Genomic DNA, 18683 nt, shown 5'->3' on the forward strand with positions numbered 1-18683 from the left:
TGCAAATGATATCTCTCTAACAATTGATATCAATTTTTCAAATGCATAACATTTTTTATAGCTTTATGCACATGTACTTAAATACAACAATTGGTATTGCATAAAGTTTATTAGACTTGGATATATTGAATTTCATGTGCTACTAACATGTTTGTTAATCTTTGTTGAAATTCAATGTCTTTTAAGTGTCAAGATTTTAAAGTCAATTTTTTGTTTGGAATGCATTTATTGAGGGGGAGCTTTGACAAATGATTTTTATGCTAAAACTTACCACTTACTCTCTATTGTTATTTTTGAACTTTAAAGTTGAATTATTTTTGATATAACAAAAAGGGGGATAACTATGGTTTGAAAAATTCAATTTCTCAATGAAAAAGGGGGAGCTTTAATATTTTCCAAAATATTTCTCTTTTTAATAAAATGTTTTATTAAGGGGGTTTCACCAAAAACAAATTTTCAAATGTTTTGTTATATCAGAAAATGGGAGATTGGTGAACCATGTTTTATAATATTTTGATATAACAAATTAAGGCAAAATGTTTTTGGACTTTATTGAATTTGTTCAAAGTTTTCAAAGGTTTTCAAAAATAATTCAAAGTTCATTAAACCAGAATTTGAGCACAAAACGTTTTTATGGGTAAGTAGTATCAATATTGTTCACGTAGTACCAATACCAAAGGTAAGAGAAGTATCGATACTCTCTAGGTAGTATCGATACTACCAGTTGTTTTTCAAACGGCTCAAATTCCATAATGCAAAATAGGTACTGATACTCAAAGGGGTACCGATACTACTTTACACAATAGTATCGATACCAAGAAGCATAGTATCGATACTGGTCAAGCCCAACGACTAGTTTATTTAAAAATTATAAAGGTAGTGTCGGTACTCATTGAAAGAGTACCGATACTTTCTTCCTGTGCAGTTTTATTTTGCAGAAAAATTATCCCTAACGGCTACAAATCATCCCCAACGGCTAGAAATGGCCACAAACTCATTCCAACATATAAAAACAAGTTGAGTACACTTGAAGAAGAGTTAGAACACCTATCCAAGAAATCAAACACAAAAGAATAACTTTTTATTCCTATTTTCCTTTCTCTTGTAAATATTAGTGTTTTAGTGAGCTTAATTTTGTAAACATCTACCTTGTGAGGTTTTCTTATTTACACATTTATTCCTTTTGTAAAAGGGGATTGGTTCTAGGTAAGCCTTTGAAAATCTAGGGAGTTGTAAAGGTTATCTCTTTATCATGTAAAAAGAAAGAACAAATTAGTGAATTTGTTAGAAAATCCTTAGTGAGGAGCTAAGGTAGTGGATGTAGACTTGGTTGAGAAGTCGAACCACTATAAATCCTTGTGCAAAATTTCCTATCATTTTTACTTCTTACTTTCTAAACTCAAAAAGCAAATTCACCCATATTGGCAAACTATTCGTTTGTTCAAATGAGCATCATTGACAATCCCAACAAAATGAGATAAGATAAAATATAGTACTACCACATATATACAAGGGCTGAGGATATTAGATAAATATATACATATATATATAACATGATATATATACGTACATAAATAACACTAACAAATATAAAATGTCCATACGTGGTAAAAATGAAATGAAACAAAACCTAACTATACAAGAATTAAATTATAGGATTGAAATAAAATAAATAAAATACAATCAATCAAATCAAAAATAATAAGAAAAAAATCAATAAGTGATTAAATCAAAACAAAATGAAACAATATCAAATTCGAATATAAAAACAAACATGGGACCAGAATGCAATAAATGATAAATCAGTAGCTAAATCAACATAAACAAAATGCAAAAAGTGACCAAAATGTAAAATAATGAAATTGATGTGCAAAAATAAAAATAACTAAAAATATATGGTGAGTAAAGTGTAGATTCACGAAAACCTAGGAGGACTATTGTAACACCCCCAACCCGTATCCGACCCAAATACGAGTCCGAAGTATCACATTGACTTTTCAAACATTTATTCGTATGAAATAGTGAGTAATTTAAAAAACTTTTATAACATTTAACTTATTCAAAACGTTTACAAAATATATCAGAGTTCATACAATTTATATCTTTAGACTACATGCCAACTACACTCTATATACAGTACATATATTTTCTGATCTGACATTTGGTAAGGAGAACTGACCTGTCTTGCTCCGCATTACTCTTTACTCTTCTCGAAACCTACGTGTGAAACAATCACACGCTAAGTCGTTGACTTAGTGAGGCAATAAATAAACATATAACAATAAATTCATGAATGTGCATTCATACCATTGAATCATGACATTTCAATATGCATGTATCTATTGCATTATAACAATATATAATCATGTCATACACACATGCAACATACCTTCTTGTATTACTTTCACTTTCATTTGTCTTTCAATTGCATTACCCATGTATATTATTATCTTTATCAACATCATTATAATTCAGGCAACACATGTCATATCACCAAAAGTATATACCTCACATATATTATATTTGTTATTGTCTCTTTATTCGCCCATGATACCTACGTGTAAATCACTTACACGCTAAGTCATAGACTTAGTGAGACATATAACACATATAATAAAACCACAAACCATTTCATATAACATAATGCATACATAAACATATACCATCATTATCATTAAAAAACACACATAACATCATATGGTTCATGTAACACATTTCAAACCACTTACCTTTGATAACCATTTATAAACCCATCGTATACATATCACATTCAATATGTTTGTTTGATCTCTTTATTAGCCCATGTACACTATTGAGAACTTAAGGTATGTGAGTACATTGAGGTTGTGCACTAATGTTGTCACCACAGCTCGTATCAATTCCCTCATGGGGCACCGAACCTTAGTTCAGTATTCGTCCCGAAGGACCAGTCCATAGATTCCGAAGAACCTAGGTAAACAGTCCATATGTCCCCGAAGAACATAGGTAAACAGTCCATATGTCCCGAAGAACATAGGTAAACCCTCGACCCTTGGCATGCCAACTATACCACTAGCTCTCTTATCACATAACATGGGCATTAACATTCATAACAGTTCAATTTACTTATTCATATCATTTCTCTTATGAACATATATCTTTTCTTTTCAGTCACGTACCAAATGTACGTGTAATCATTGATCTTATAATCACATATCATTCTCTTCGGTCACATACCATATGTATGTGTAAACATATATCTAATATCATATAACGCATCACAAATGCATGTATTCACATAAATCATTTCTAATAGCTTTATTCATATCACATATTCATATAAGCTCATATCTTATTTCACATATACTTTTCATATAACATATATCTCATAATCACACAAATCATAACATTGATCACCAATCAAAAAACATTTTAGGAGTTACTTCTTACCATAGTAACTCCATCACTGGCTCATCGCAAGCCAAATGTTTATTCAATAATATAAGTACAAATAAAATGCACTCACCTTAGCTTTGCTTTGATTCGATTCTAATCCTTCAGTTGATTTAGAACGGGATCACGTTCTATATCTACATAATCATACATAGATCTATATCAGTATCATAACTAATATACTCTAATGGTTCACTCTTTAGACCAAGAGAAAAGTCAATTTCATCTTTTAATAAAGGTATGCATCGATGCACTACTGATGCATCGGTGCATAAAAGGTATTCGATGTAGTATTATTGCTGAGACGCATCGATGCACTCCTTATACATCGATGCACCAATTGCATTCGATGTTTCACTATTAATGGGATGCATCGATGCACTACTTATGCATCGATGCATGAATTGCATTCGATGTATTTATTTTAAAAGAGTGCATCGATGCACTACCAATGCATCGGTGCACATTCAAACAATTTCTGGGTTTTAACCTTGATGCATCGATGCACTATGAATGTGAATCGATGCACTCTGCCCAGAACCTCTTTTTGAACCCGAAAATCCATTCATTTTGGATTAAATCCTTCATGTTTAATCCCCTCTTTCACTCTTCACTCTAGTACACATCCTTAAACCAATTTATATTCATTTATTTCATCTTTAACCTTCAAATCCTATCATTCATATGAAATTCAAGAATTACATTAATAATCCAACATGTTTGAATTTCACTTTTAACATTTCATATATCTTAACTAGATTGATGACAAGTCAAATTTAACTTTCAATTCTAGTTATGAACTCTATTCCAAGATTTCATTTAAGAACTTCAAATCTTAAATCTCTCCTAACTCCATCATCCTTTGATGTTAAGATAACTTAAGCTTTCCTTAAGCTTAGTTATCATTTAATAATCAAAACCCAATATTAAATTTAACAAATAATTAACTAAGTAGAATACTCACCTTTGAGCTTGGAGGTACGGGAGGAGAGGAAGAAGAAGGAGAAGAAGTTCTGGAGATCCCTACATGCTTATCTCTTAATAAAGAGATAAGATAATTATCTTTTAGATAAAAAGACCATTTTACCCATTAATTCATTCAATAATTACTAAAACTTTTAGGATTTATCTCCAGATAAATCATTAAACTAATCCAATCTTCTATTTTAACCACTAAATTCTGAAACTTTACCATTTAGTCACTAACCCATAGTTTGGGATGTTATAACTATAGAGTGATTTTCCCTAACCTAGTGACTGAAGTACAAAATGGCGCCTAAATTTTGGGGATTAAAGGATAATTAACCCCTAAATTCTAATATAACATATACATTTTTGTTTTAATTCAATTTTAACCCTAATTCAAAATAAAAAAGAAAAAATTTCTTCTCAACTATCCTCTCTACCCCAAATGTGCGGCGACCGACCACTCTCAAGCTAAGGCTAAATGCATCGGTCACCGCTCCACGATGGACTCATCGCTCTGAATGGTCACTCTGAACCGACCAAGGAACCGAACTAGCCCTAATCAATGCAAACTGAGACCCCAACTAGCCACATTTCTCTTATTTCTCACTCAATCGAGAACCATGCTACCCCAAAACTAGCCATCTATGCCATTCGATACTATCCCAACTCACCGGTGACCTAGGACCCAGGTAAACGACCCTTCAATTCTCTGTTCTCCTCTTTATTTTTTTGATTCGAAAATAAGGAAACATAAAAAATTAACCTTTGAATGTTGTATTGATTTCTTCAAAAAAAATGGGGAGAGGAGCCTTATTTTATAATATGATTTAGGATTTTTATAACCCCTATTACATGACAAAAAAATATTTATTTCTTGTTTGGTGATCTGCTGAGCATGTGTGAGGCATGGTAGTGGCGTGGGGTTGCTGTGGAGCAAGGCATAGGCATCATGGTGCAGTTGGTGGTGGCATCAACAATAGGGGATAATGTTGTTGTGCTAGTAGGATAAAAAATGGCGATTACAACTGCCTCTCTTTGCTCGTTGTTGTTAAACAGGAATATAGTAAAGATTTAAAGCACAATTTTTGGCCTACTGTTCAAATCTTTGAGCTACAAGTCCTTCTCATTATGAATTTCTTCTCATTGTTTGGACGATTTCTTCTCATTAAGAACTTTTCCATTGGAAATGATGATCCATCTCCTTCTATGATGGATTTGGATTTTTCAATACTTGATATGTGGATTAATTCTTTGCTGAAATCTTCTTCTTCAACATGGAATTGTGAAATGAAGTCTTTGCTAACTTTGAATTCCTGTCGAATATTTGAGTGGAAAGAAATTTGTTTCAAGAGAAGCTATCTCATATGAGATAAAATTTTGTTTCGAGTGAAACAATTTCAAAATTTGCGTTTCAAGGGAAAACTATCTCAAGCGAGACAAAATTTGTTTTTACGAAAACAATCTCAAGCGAGATCAATTTTGTTTCAAGTGAAACAATTTCAAAATTTGTGTTTCGAGTGAAAACTATCTCAAGCGAGACAAAATTTGTTTTTAGGAAAACAATCTCAAGAGAGATCAATTTTGTTTCAAGTGAAAAAATTTCAAAATTTATGTTTCAAGGGAAACTGTCTCAAGCGAGACGAAACTTTGTTTCGAGAGAATCAATCTCAAATGTTTATGTTTCAAGAGAAACAATCTAAAAGGTTTATGTTTCAAGAGAAACTGTCTCAAGCGAGATAAAATTTGTTTCAAGAGAAACAATGTCAAAGGTTTATGTTTCAAGAGAAACTGTCTCAAGTGAGACAAAATTTGTTTCAAGAAAAATTGTCTCAAGGGAGACAGACAATCTGCTCCTTCATATTGAGGACATCTAGCTGTTCTTAAAAAAAATGTGAACTGAAGACAACGTTGTTCCTTCTTGCTGAGGAATTCTAATTGTCTGAAGATAATTTTGCCTTTGAAAATGACATTGCTCCTTCATGTTGAGGAGAGCTAATCGTTGCTCAGTGTCAAATCTAATGATGACAATTATCTTTCTCGTTGAGGAAATCTATTCATAGTTGCCAATGATTCACTTTAGGACGTCAAATTTATGAACGACGTTGTTCCTTCATGTTGAGGACGTCTAGTCATCACCAAAAATTCTTTCCTGAAAGATCTATATAAAAAGGATGCATTTGGATGTTTTTATGGATGTCAAGATGAAGTTTATTTCATGTATTTATTTATGAAGATATGAATGCAATTAAACGTGTCTAAATGTAATGAATTTTCTGTGCAAATGATGTTTGCAAAAATGTTGTTTTATTTTCTTTTTAGCTTCGAAGTGGAGAACTCGATCTTCCTTCACTTAGCCAATATCGGCTAGAGCCTACTATAATCATTAGAGTGAAAACTTGTCAATTTAAGCAAACATTCTCTTTTTTGTTTCTGATCAACTTGTGTCATCATGTCTTCTCTCTTATCTTTTTGTTTCTTCATGAAAATCTCAGAAGAAATGATCTTTCTTTAATTCTTGTTACGGTCAGATACATGATCTTGACACCTTTCGTCTCTGACCCAATTGTTTTATCAGAGCTGTTTCTTTAAGAATTTTCTGCCAATTGAAGCATGAATTGTTTTCTTTTCAAAGTAAGCTCTTCTTGTCTCTATATTATGCCTCTAATACTTCGAGCAACGAGGTTTATTCTCAATGTATTCTTGATTTGAATCTTGTTATCCTCACATGATTTGGGTATTTGGTCATGCCCCAATGTGGATACTTTCATATCTCATCTTTATTTGAGTACCAAAGGTTCAACTTTGAATAATCTCACTCTTTGTATCATCCATAAAGAATTACATCCTATCAGCCGGATAAACATTTTCCTTAGTTCCTTATGAAGCTTTTGAATGTCAATGTCAGCTTCAATTATGGAAAAGATTTCTTATTTTCAAGGCCATTCATAAGGTTGATTAATATATCTGATACATGAGTGCCTTGAATTTTGTTATGACTTGAGACACTAGAGAATCTCAAAACAATGTATGCCCCTTATTATTAAGACGGTTGTCTACTTCTTGGTCAGTTATTGATGATGTCACTAAGAATTGTGAAAATTTTCATTTTTAAGTCTGTTGATCTGTCAGACTTTATGATTCCAATGATAGGAGAATGTCTCCATTGCCCTTGCATTTCATTTGAGGCAGACTAAACCTCACCAGTTTCAAGGATCTCTTATCATTCTTGAGCAATTATCTTGTTTATTTGCCCAGATCAAAACATCTTGAAAAATATATCTTTGATGGGGATTGAATAGTTGTCCTCATGAATTCAGTTCACACACTCTTATACAAATGAACATGAGTGTCAAGGTTTTGGGCTACTTTGGATTCCCTGCACTTTAAAAGATTAGTTCAAAGTAATACCAAGAAATATTTAGTTTTCTTTTGAACTATGTTAATCTACTTATAAGATTCTTATAAATGAAAAAAATTAAGGCTTGAAATGAGAAAATTGGAATTTTATAAAGTCATGACAATCATGGAAATGATAAAAATCAAGAAATAAAGTCGAATGCCTCAAACATCACTAGCATGAGTGTTCCTGAACCAATCGACTTGATATAATTTGGATCACTAAGGTAAGCTTCTGTTTATAAGATCTCAAATGTTGCCAAAATGTCTTTAGACGTAAATCTCCCTTAAAATACCAGGCTCTTTAAACCAATCAACTAGAAACAACCCGAAACATAGGGGTAAACTTGTGTATAAAGGACTTCAAAAATTGCCAAAATGTTTGCAGATTCGAAACTCACCCAAAGTACCAGACACTTGAGAAGGTTTTATTTGCTGGATGCCTAATATTAAAACACATTTGAGCTGCCCTTTCAGGTTTTCAACTCAAATCATTCATTTGGTTTGAAGACGATATTTGTGGATTCTCGTCTTAAACCCTCCTTTCAGTTTTATTTTTTTCTTTTTCTTTTTCTTTTTTTTATTTTTTTCTCTATATTGTTTCTCTATATTTTTCCTTTTTTTCTTTTTTTCTTTTTTCCCTTTTTCCCTTTTTCTTTTTTCTTTTTTTATTCTTTTCTTCAAGTGTAATTCTTCTAAACCTGAATCTGAATTTATTGGATCACTCAATCAAAACTCCTCCGGAAACGATCTCTTTGATAATGTATGGTCGTTTCCCTATTAGGCATCCATTTCTCACGGATTTTTTTAAATTGGCAAGATCTTTTCAATCACTAGCTCACCCTCTCAGATTTCTATAACTCGTGTCATTTTCTTCTGAGACCTCTGTACATGGAAAATAGATTTTAACCTCTTTTTCAACGGGCTTCAACCGATCACATCGTGCTTCAACTTTGTCTTAGTTCTATTTTTGTCAAAATTTGAAGTAACGAAATCTCAACTGTGATGAGTAAGTCTACTTTTACTCCAAGACCTAAGAGAAAGGTGTTGCGCCCCTATCATAGCACACACTGAAGTTTGACATGTATACATGATAGAGGAAAATATCTTATGACAATTTTCACTGTCTTCGTAGTTGACAGACTTATAATCGAGGAACGTCTACATACTTTAAGCAATGACATCTTCTTTCCATGATTGCTCTTATTCTCAAAGCGCAAGTCTTAAGTTCTGCCATTTTATTAGTGGAAAAGCTCTAGTCTGTTTGTGAAAGGGTAACAAACATTTTCTAAAGAAATCATCACTGCCCCAAATTCTCCTCCCAAAGTGTTGGATGCCCAATTAAAGTTTCCAAGATTCGTCACCTTCTTTAATATCTTCTTCAGTAGATATTCACAATAAATCCTCATCTAGAAAATTAAAACCCAAGGAATCATAATCATCTAATGCCCGTCTTGCTAGAGAATCTACTATGGCACTCATTTCGATCGTCTTTTAGCTCGCATACACAATGTCATATTCTGATAAAAACTATTGTTATTGAGTCATTCATCTAGTTAATGCTAGTGATTGTGTTAAACACTTTAGAAGATCAAGTCTGGATATAACATGTAATGCCTAAGTATTCAAGTATCCCCTACCAAAGCACATCATGCCTAATAGATTGACAGGTATTGGATCTAGCAATCAATGAGCTCCTTGCTAAGATAATAGATAGTTTTTTTCTTCTTCTCAGACTCATTATGCAGCCCTGGCACACATCTCAAAGAATTTTCAAAGACGTTTACGCTATCAAGAACTTGTGTCACTATTACATTTGTATTCAATATTGACATGTTTTGATAAGATCAAGAAAAGATGCTTTTAAATCTTAAATCAACTCTATCATCTTTTGTCTCATTTCATGTCACAAAGTAGTGTCTATCTCTATCTCTCTTCTTTATTCATTCATTCATTCAAAATCTTGATTTCTTCATGGTGAGATAAGATATGTTCACCCTCCTTTTTCACCAACCTCAATAATTTGTTAGAAACATCACATTCTACCTCACTTTTGCACTCATAGATTTCTACTAAACACATGCCGATCGAAATTTACCTCATGATTAAAGTTCAGAAACATCATGATATTAATGATTAGGGCACCTGAAAAAGAAAATTTTGAACGAATATATAAATTTGGAAGAGTAATAGACATTTGTATGAAATGAATGAAATAATAAAAAATGTCAAAAATGAAATACAATAATGTAAAGAATGATAAAGAATATGAAAATGTATAAAATGATTTCCACTTGAGAAATGAAGGAAATCATTTTCAATTGCATAAAAAGTACAATTAACATAGAAGCCCTTTACAAAAGATTCCTTAATGCTCGCGGGTAAAAACATAAGGGTTAATTCTGAGTATTACTCTAAATTTCATCTAAAAACTCTAATGAGATCCTTTGTAGTCCACTTGTTCAGTTATTCTTTAGGGAAACATAGTCATATTTCAGTGCGAATTTTCCAACCTCAACATCTTTAGGCCTCTCGCTAACATACAACTCTTGATCTTTCATGTGTTTTTCTTTATCAGTTGTTTTCACCAACTATAGTTTATCATTAACATTTTCAAACTGGAAAGCATTCTTCATATGACCCAAAATACTATCATATTCTTTTAGACTGACCTCTTTCGCTTTTTCTTGCTTCTTCATCTCCTTGTTCCATGGTTGGAAATGTGGCCCGAATTTGGATCCAAAATGATTTTCTTTAAGGATGATGGTCTTGGTTGGGTTTTGAGCAACAATTATTGCAGTTATTGTTGGAGTATTTGTCAGACTCTTTGAAATGTCTAATGCCCCACTTTCCATAAGAAAATATGATATAGGCGTCGGATATGCTTTGAAAATTTCATCTGACCAAATCGTTCTTAATCCTACGGGCCAGTCTCGGATTACATCCAATGAAACCTTCTTGCTTGAATTTCCTTTGTCCTTCTCGTGCACCATGTAGTCTTTACAGGACTTGACTACATTAATCTCTGTTGAGAAAGAAATTTTGGGCATTGAATTAGACCTTTGCTTCTCTATCTTGGATCTCTTAATTTCTTGCTCAAGAGGATCTTGAAATTTTCCTTCAAGATTACTAGAAACCTTAACTCAACATTCTGAGGTTTCAGTCTGATTCATCCAATAAATCTCCTTATAAGTTCATTTCTCTTTCGGAGGCCATTGTGGAAGAGTCTGACAGTTTTTGGCTTTCTTAATCGGTATTCGAGCTTCTTCTATCCCCCTTTTCCTCGAGTGATGTCTATCCCTTATTATTAATTCAACGGAGCCTTCTGGGACCATATCAGATTTTTAGAAATGGCTCGAGTTATGATGTTCTTTAAAAAAATCCTTGATCATGTGTTAGAGCCGCATTATCCACACCACTATCCTTTAGAGTCTTATTGAAAGCCTCTACAACATGATCCTCTGGTGGCTTCTCTCCATAGATCAAAATAGTCATCATATGCATCAATTTAGACATTTGTTTTCTTGACTCATCTTGTAATTTCCTTGCTTGACCAGTCATTTCTTGCTGAGTTCTAACAAGCTATTCTTGGAGTTTCTCGATTCTTTCAGCACGTGCTAAGATCTCATTCATGGCTCTTATATTTCTCTAGGAATACCAAGTTGACTCCAATTTGTTTTTTAGAATTTCTGTCATGAAATACTCCATGAATTACTCCCAAATTTTCATGATTGTATATATGTAGAAAAGATTTGAAACAAACAAAATGCGAGTGCATAATGCAAATGCAAATGCAAACATAAATATTCAAAGATGCGAATGCAAAAAGTGTTGGCCCCAAAGATGAATATCATAGAACAAGTTTTATTAGAAACAAAAGTCTTCACTATTACAATATAGTCCATCTTTACATACATGCTCTCTCTTGGTCTAAAGTAGGTTGATGCTTTATTTTTGTTCTCTTTGGACTACCTTTAGCCATCAGTGCACGTCTGTATATGCGACTATTTTATTGAAATTTTTTCTCCTTTTTATGAAACATTTCTATTCGATAGTTAATTGCGGATCAACACATTTCTATTATGTCATGAAGATGCAATGCAAAAAAGGCGATAAATGAAAAAAAATGAGTTAGTACAGACAAGATAATCAATATATTCAAAAGATGTTATTTAAAGATAAATTAACACTACCTAGTCATGATACCTACCCAAATATGTTTTATTAAATAACAATCATACATGGACACACTTTTTACACAAAATGATTTACTTCAAGAAATTAATCCTATTCGCATGATATCTAACTCATAGCTTTTAAAAGAAATCTATTCTATGAATTTAAAGCTAAATGTAAAGGTTTAGAGTCGTTCCTCTTTCGTGTACACTTATTTTGGTGCCTATTAACGGACAGAGGTTCTGTATGACTCTACTTAGGGTGACCACTCTATGGTTCACTATATGTATGGTTTCGGCTCTAACATAGAAATGTACTCAAATTATCCTTGTTGTTGGTGCCCCCTTGGGCTGTCAAACCCTCAATCCTCACCCATCATAGGCTTAAATGGATCGAGTTCAATTCGATGGGATTCACTTCCCTATACCCATACGAGGAATGAATCCCTACAAAGTTATAAGGTATGTGTACCCCATAGGTTATTTGCTAAAGCTCATACGAAGAATAAATTCTTACGATAGCAAAGTGTTCACCCTTACTTGGGATGAAGCTCAGGTATAGAGCTTATGTCATACAAATGAACGTGAGGTGTGTGAGGAGGAACACACAAAACTTCGACCAAACAAAACAACAACAAAAATAAAAATAAAATGAGTATTTTCGAGAGAATTTTTGGTGAAGCTGAAAACATGAATTTGAACATTGGTAAAACTATTTACATAAAGAAATAATGCAAAATTCAATAAAAAATCATAATTTAACTATAGACTCGAACTCGTAATTTCCACCACTATGACGATGTATAAGCGACTTACAGCATGACTTTCTAAAGTGTCCCGAGCGGAGTCACCAAGTTATTGTAACATCTTTTTTGACGAACGAATAGGTTTTCGATAAAAACCCTAAATTACAACTTATTTGGGGGAAATTGCATTTTTGTGTTTATTTTGATTAAATTGATTTGGAGTCAATATCGACCTTTGGGTTAGATAGGTCGAACACCTAAAAACGTCTTTTAAACAATTTTAAGAAAAAAAACTGATATACGCTTGTCAAAAATTCCTTTTAGGTTTATGAGTCGATTGGTAAACACCCCACAATATTCAGAATTGATATTTAATCGCGTATACATTGTCGTAATAGTGGAATTTAAAATTTCAAATCAATATTTAAAATGTGATATTTTTTTTGAAAATTTATTAATTTATTTCAAATTAATTATTAGGAAACATTCTTTAATTTGAGAAGAAATCACGAAATTTACACATCCTCCAATGGGAAGATTGTCTTATCTATTTCTCCTTTATACAAGAAATGTACCCCTCCCCAAAGTTAGCATAAATCGAATATAAAATGAATATCAATAATATCAAAAAATAACTTACTATTTAAAGAAACATGCATTGCTATTATTTAAATTAAATTAAAAACGAATTAATTATTTATAAAAATAAACTCAATTTATTTCAAATTCATTTTCAATTGAATATCATATCAAATCTCACTACTTCGATCAAGCTGTGCTTTTCGCGCCCATTCTACGATATAATGTTCTTGAAAATCTTCAGATAAAATATAAAAATATATTGTCTAGTGCATATTTTATTAATATAAAATATATCAGATAAAATAAAATATAGTACTACCACATATATACAAGGGTTGAGAATATTAGATAAATATACACATATATATCTATAACATGGTATAATATATACATACAAAAATAACACTAACAAAAATAAAATGTCCATTCGTGTAAAATGAAAGGAAACAAAACCTAACTATGCACGAATTAAATTATAGGGACTGAAATAAAATAAATAAAATACAATAAATCAAATCAAAAATAATAAGAAAAAAATCAATAAGTGATTAAATAAAAATAAAATGAAACAATATCAAATTCGAATATAAAAACAAACATGGGACCATAATGCAATAAAGGATAAAATCAGTAGCTAAATCAACATAAATAAAATGCAAAAAGTGACCAAAATATAAAAATGAAATGATATGAAAAAATCAAAATAATAAAAAATTGGTGACTAATGTGCATATTCACAGCAAACCTAGGAGGACTATAGAGTGATTTTCCCTAACCTGGTGACTGAAGTGCAAAACGATTCCCAAAGTTTGGGGACTAAATAATAATTAACCCTTAAATCCTAATATAACATAAACCTTTTTGTTTTAATTCATTTTTAACCCTAATTAAAAAGAAAAAAAAAGCTTTATTCCCAACTCTCCCCTCTACCCCAAACGTGAGGCGGCCGACCACTCTCAAGCCAAGGCTAAACGCACCGGCCACCGCCCCACGGTGGACTCCTCGCTCCGATTGGCTGCTCTGAACCGGCCGAAGAACTGAACCAGCCCTAATCAAGGCCAAACCGAGACCCCAACTAGCCCCCTCTTTCTTCTTTATCACTCAACCGAGAACCATACCGCCCCAAAACCGGCCATCTACGCCATTTGACACTACCACGACTCACCGGCGACCTAGAACCCAGGTATACGACCCTTCAATTATTTCTTCACCTCTTTATTTTTTTATTCAAAAATAAAAAAAAACATAAAAAATTAACCTTTGAATGTTGTATTGATTTCTTAAAAAAAAAATAGGGAGAGGAGCCTCCTTTTACAATATGATTTGGGGTTTTTATAACCCCTATTACATGACAAAAAAATTTATTACTTTCTTGTTTGGTGACATGCTGAGCATGGGTGAGGCTTGGTGGTGTAGTAGGGCATGGGCAGCATGGTGCAGTTGGTGGTGGCAGCAACAGTAGGGGATGGTGTTGCTGTGCTGGTAGGACAAAAAAGGTGATTACAGCTGTGTTGCTGAGTATTGCCAATTTTTTGTGTAGGTAATCGATTCTTCCCAAAGGTGTTATTCGAAGAATTGAGCAACTATGTATGCGATTCTTTTAGAAGGGGATGATACCTCTGCTAACGGTGCTAGAATTAATTAGAACCAGATTTGTTGTTTGAAAGCTGAAGATGGTTTAAGGGTCAAGTACCCCACTATTAAAAACTATGCCTTTTCCATTCATAACCAGATTGGGTGGTTGGCTGTTTAAAAGGGAAATCCTTGGTCGTGTGCATCATGAAAATAGCTTGGACATGATTTTTGTATTGTATTTTGGCAGGAGCGTAACTGTAAGCAGTTCAGTAGGAGTCCTCATGGACCAGATGTTGTGTGTGAAAATATTAAATGATTGTTTGTGCTAGATTGCAAGGGTGCGATATTGATTTGCAGGATATGGTGAATGTGCAGCTCTGCAGTGCTTGGGAGATTGTAGTTTAATTGATTGATGACTGCTAGTTTTTTTCGCTTGTTGTTTTATTGGGTTAGCATTGGTTTATTGGTTGTTGATGTATAGTTGGAGGGACTGTATTCTTTGATATGTTGTTTTTGTTGCAGCAGTTGTTGTTATCTTTGGATCTAAAATGAAATTTATTTATCCAAAAAAAAATCTTATTTTATCTAAATTAATTATAAGATAAAATCAGTTCAGAATCTTACTTTATTTGTATATATTAAAATTGTGTTTTAAGGTTGTTTTCATTATGTCTCAACTGAATTATTGAATTGATGTTCGATTAATTCATGATATCAATTTAATTAATAAATTTAACAATGTCATTGAAGTAAAATATATTAGATTTAAAAATTAACTTTAATTTTTAAATTTCTTTACGAATGATTATACGTAAAAAATAGAAAATATATTAATGAATAATTAAAAAATTTAAAATTTTTAATATTTAATTTAATTCGATAATTTAGAAAATATTAAAGGACTAATATTTATTTTATTTTATCAAAAGCCCAGTTTTTAAATGGATTTTTACCCTAAATTCCAATCTGGCAAACACTTTCAATCTCCCAAAAGAGCCCAGTTTCAATCTGCTACAGAGTCACGAACGCCGACACCATGGCATTTCAACACCTCGAGAAATGGCAACTATAAAGCTATAGAATCCAAATTCGTTCGTTTTATATCATATCTTCTTATTCTTCCATAAGACCTTTATTTAACACTCGAGAATTTCCCTCCAACCCCACAATCTTCTTGCCCTTTTCACTTTCGATCCCTTATTTCAGTCTTTCCACTGTGTTTTCCTCGTGTCTCCTCAGGGATTACAACGGTTGGTCTTTTCAGATCTTTGGTTTTCTATAATTCCCAATGTTTATTTAGCTGCTGGGTTCGATATCTTTTCTGGGTTTTAATTAAAATGGAAACTTTTAGCGTTCGAATGAGATCGGATCATTTAGACAAAGAAGGATTTAAGGGAACCCATGAAGAAAATTTTGAGCTAGAATCATCCCATGATATTAGTGATGGTAGCCACCAATTTCATTCGATGAATGCCTTAGAGATCTGAAGAGAAACTGTTAGGATATTACGGTACAATTTGCCCGGTTTTATGATCATTGCAGCTTTGTTAATTTGCCCAGTATCTGCGGTCTTTATGTCTAATTTGTTAGTTGATCATTCCATTGTGAAGAGATTAACTGTTAGGCTTTTGTTAGTTGCCAAAACCTGTGGACTCCCATTGAGGCCTTTTATCAGACAGTCATCTCATAGGTTCGCCGAGTCGGCTGTTTCATCGGCAATGTGCTTCCCTTTGTTCATTACATTGTGTTTGTTATCGAAGGCCGCAGTGGTTTATTGTGTAGACTGTACTTATTCGAGGAAATCAGCCGATGCTTTGAAGTTTTTCGGGATAATTCGGAAGTTCTGGAGGCGGCTAGTTTTCACATATGTGTGGATGTGTGTGGTTATAGTTGCTTGTGTGACAACTTTCTTTGTTTTCCTTGTTGCTGCATGCAGCTTACTTTCTGTTCTTGGCTTTACACCTGATTTAATTGTGTATGCGGTGATACTGATGGGACTAGTGTTCTCGATCGTTTTTGCGTATGCAATCGCTGTCTGCAATATCGGAATCGTAATCTGTGTGTTGGAAGAAGTTTCGGGACCGCAGGCAATGCTTCGGGCCGGTATTCTAATCAAAGGGCAGACTCAAGTTCGTCTTTTGATATTTCTTGGATCGACAATTGGTTTAGCAGTTGTGGAAGGGCTGTTTGAACATAGGGTTAAGGCATCGAGTTATGGAGGTGGGTCTTCTAGGATCTGGGAAGGGCCACTGTTGGTCATAATGTATTCGTTCGTCGTGCTTGTCGACTCCATGATGAGCACAGTCTTCTACTTCAGTTGCAGATCTCACACTATGGAAAACTCGGACGGCGAGTGTCAATCCATGTTGGAAACACCATAACCGCCTCCGCTGGATTGTTCGGTGTTCAATGGCATCATTATGTCCATAGTTATCGGCTAATATTTTTGAGTTCCTGACAAAAATACAGCATACTCGGAGCACCGATGAAGATTATTTTGTTGTTGTTTCATTAAAACTCCAGCAAGAAGGGCTTTGCTGCTCATGATATGCTAAAGATGATCCTCCAACCACATACATGGTTCAGGTGCATAGAATTTCTTGTGATCCATGGAAGATGATACAAATAATTTGATTCAATATAAATGCACAGTAACTATTCATCAATTGATGTTAGATTTTCTTTATTTATATGGTTCCATATCAAGTTGTTGGACCTTTTCCAGGTTCCTTTTCCCGTCCTACTTGCTTTCATATTCTTTCAAATCCTTAATAAATAGTGACCAAAGAAGAGCTTGCAGTATTTTTTTAAGTTTCGACTTTGAAGATACACATATATATTGAACACATTTGAACCGATCATTATATGAATATCAGTTATGAGTATGCATCCGATACGAATATGATTAATTTCTTTTTAAGTTGTCTATGTATTTGATGCATCTTTAGAGGTAATATCCACCATCTCCATATCCAATGTGTAGGACATGAATGTCGATTTTTTTTCAAGTTTGTGTATGTATCAATATATATTGTAAAGCATACTAATGGTCATTCGACTATAAAATATTATTTTATTGAGTCATCTAACTATTAAATGTTAAAAAATAATTACTCGACTGTTAAAAGTTAAAAAATAAAATTATATATTTTAAAGAAACTCAAAAATTTTGAAAGATTTAAAAAAAAAACCTCATATCTTTGAAATTTCCAATTTCAATCTCTAGACCCATGCCGGTTGTCACCATTTGACGCCAATCAAACCTCTACCAGAACTCTCCACACTAGGACGAAGGAAATGGCAAAATCGCATCTTCAACGAACTCAAACCCTCAAATTCGTGGCACCTAAACAATCGAACGACGCGTACGACGACAGATCATGGAGATGGAAAGGACGGTGGTCCGTGGTCGGTAAAGGAGGTTAGGGTTAGGGATTTTTTTTGTAATTTTAGAAAAAGTAGTTTTTTATAAATATAATATTTTTGTTTTTTTTAAAATTACTAGAATGTGACACGTGTCATTTAACATGATTTATTAACAACTGTTACGTTTCAATCACCTAAAATGATAACGTGATTAAAAAAAACTTGAACACCTTTTTAAGATAAACGATATAGTTTGAGTGCTTATTTTATAAAATTAGGCCTAACTTTGTGATTTTTTACATGATCACTTTTATTTCATTTAATTTTTTTTTGCACATGACGTGATATTAATAACATTAAAAATTATTACATGAAATAATTAAGAATATGATGCGACAAAATTTTAAAAATTAAAAAATAATTAAAAAAAATAAGATTATAT

At 32.9% G+C, this 18683-nt stretch overlaps 1 long non-coding RNA gene and 1 pseudogene across 1 annotated transcript; both read left to right on the forward strand.

Annotated features, from left to right (window-relative positions):
* Positions 1 to 14198: 14198 nt before the first annotated feature.
* LOC120211122 lies at positions 14199 to 15305 on the forward strand. The gene is made up of 2 exons (XR_005524576.1): positions 14199 to 14840; positions 15123 to 15305. It is a non-coding gene; the product is annotated as an uncharacterized LOC120211122 (long non-coding RNA).
* Positions 15306 to 15962: 657 nt separating this feature from the next.
* On the forward strand, positions 15963 to 17468 carry LOC120211116 (annotated as a pseudogene).
* The last annotated feature ends 1215 nt before the right edge of the window (positions 17469 to 18683 follow it).

This window comes from Hibiscus syriacus, unplaced genomic scaffold (genome assembly GCF_006381635.1).
Source record: "Hibiscus syriacus cultivar Baekdansim isolate YM2019G1 unplaced genomic scaffold, ASM638163v2 tig00109958_pilon, whole genome shotgun sequence".
In the NCBI taxonomy this organism is placed as follows: domain Eukaryota; kingdom Viridiplantae; phylum Streptophyta; class Magnoliopsida; order Malvales; family Malvaceae; genus Hibiscus; species Hibiscus syriacus.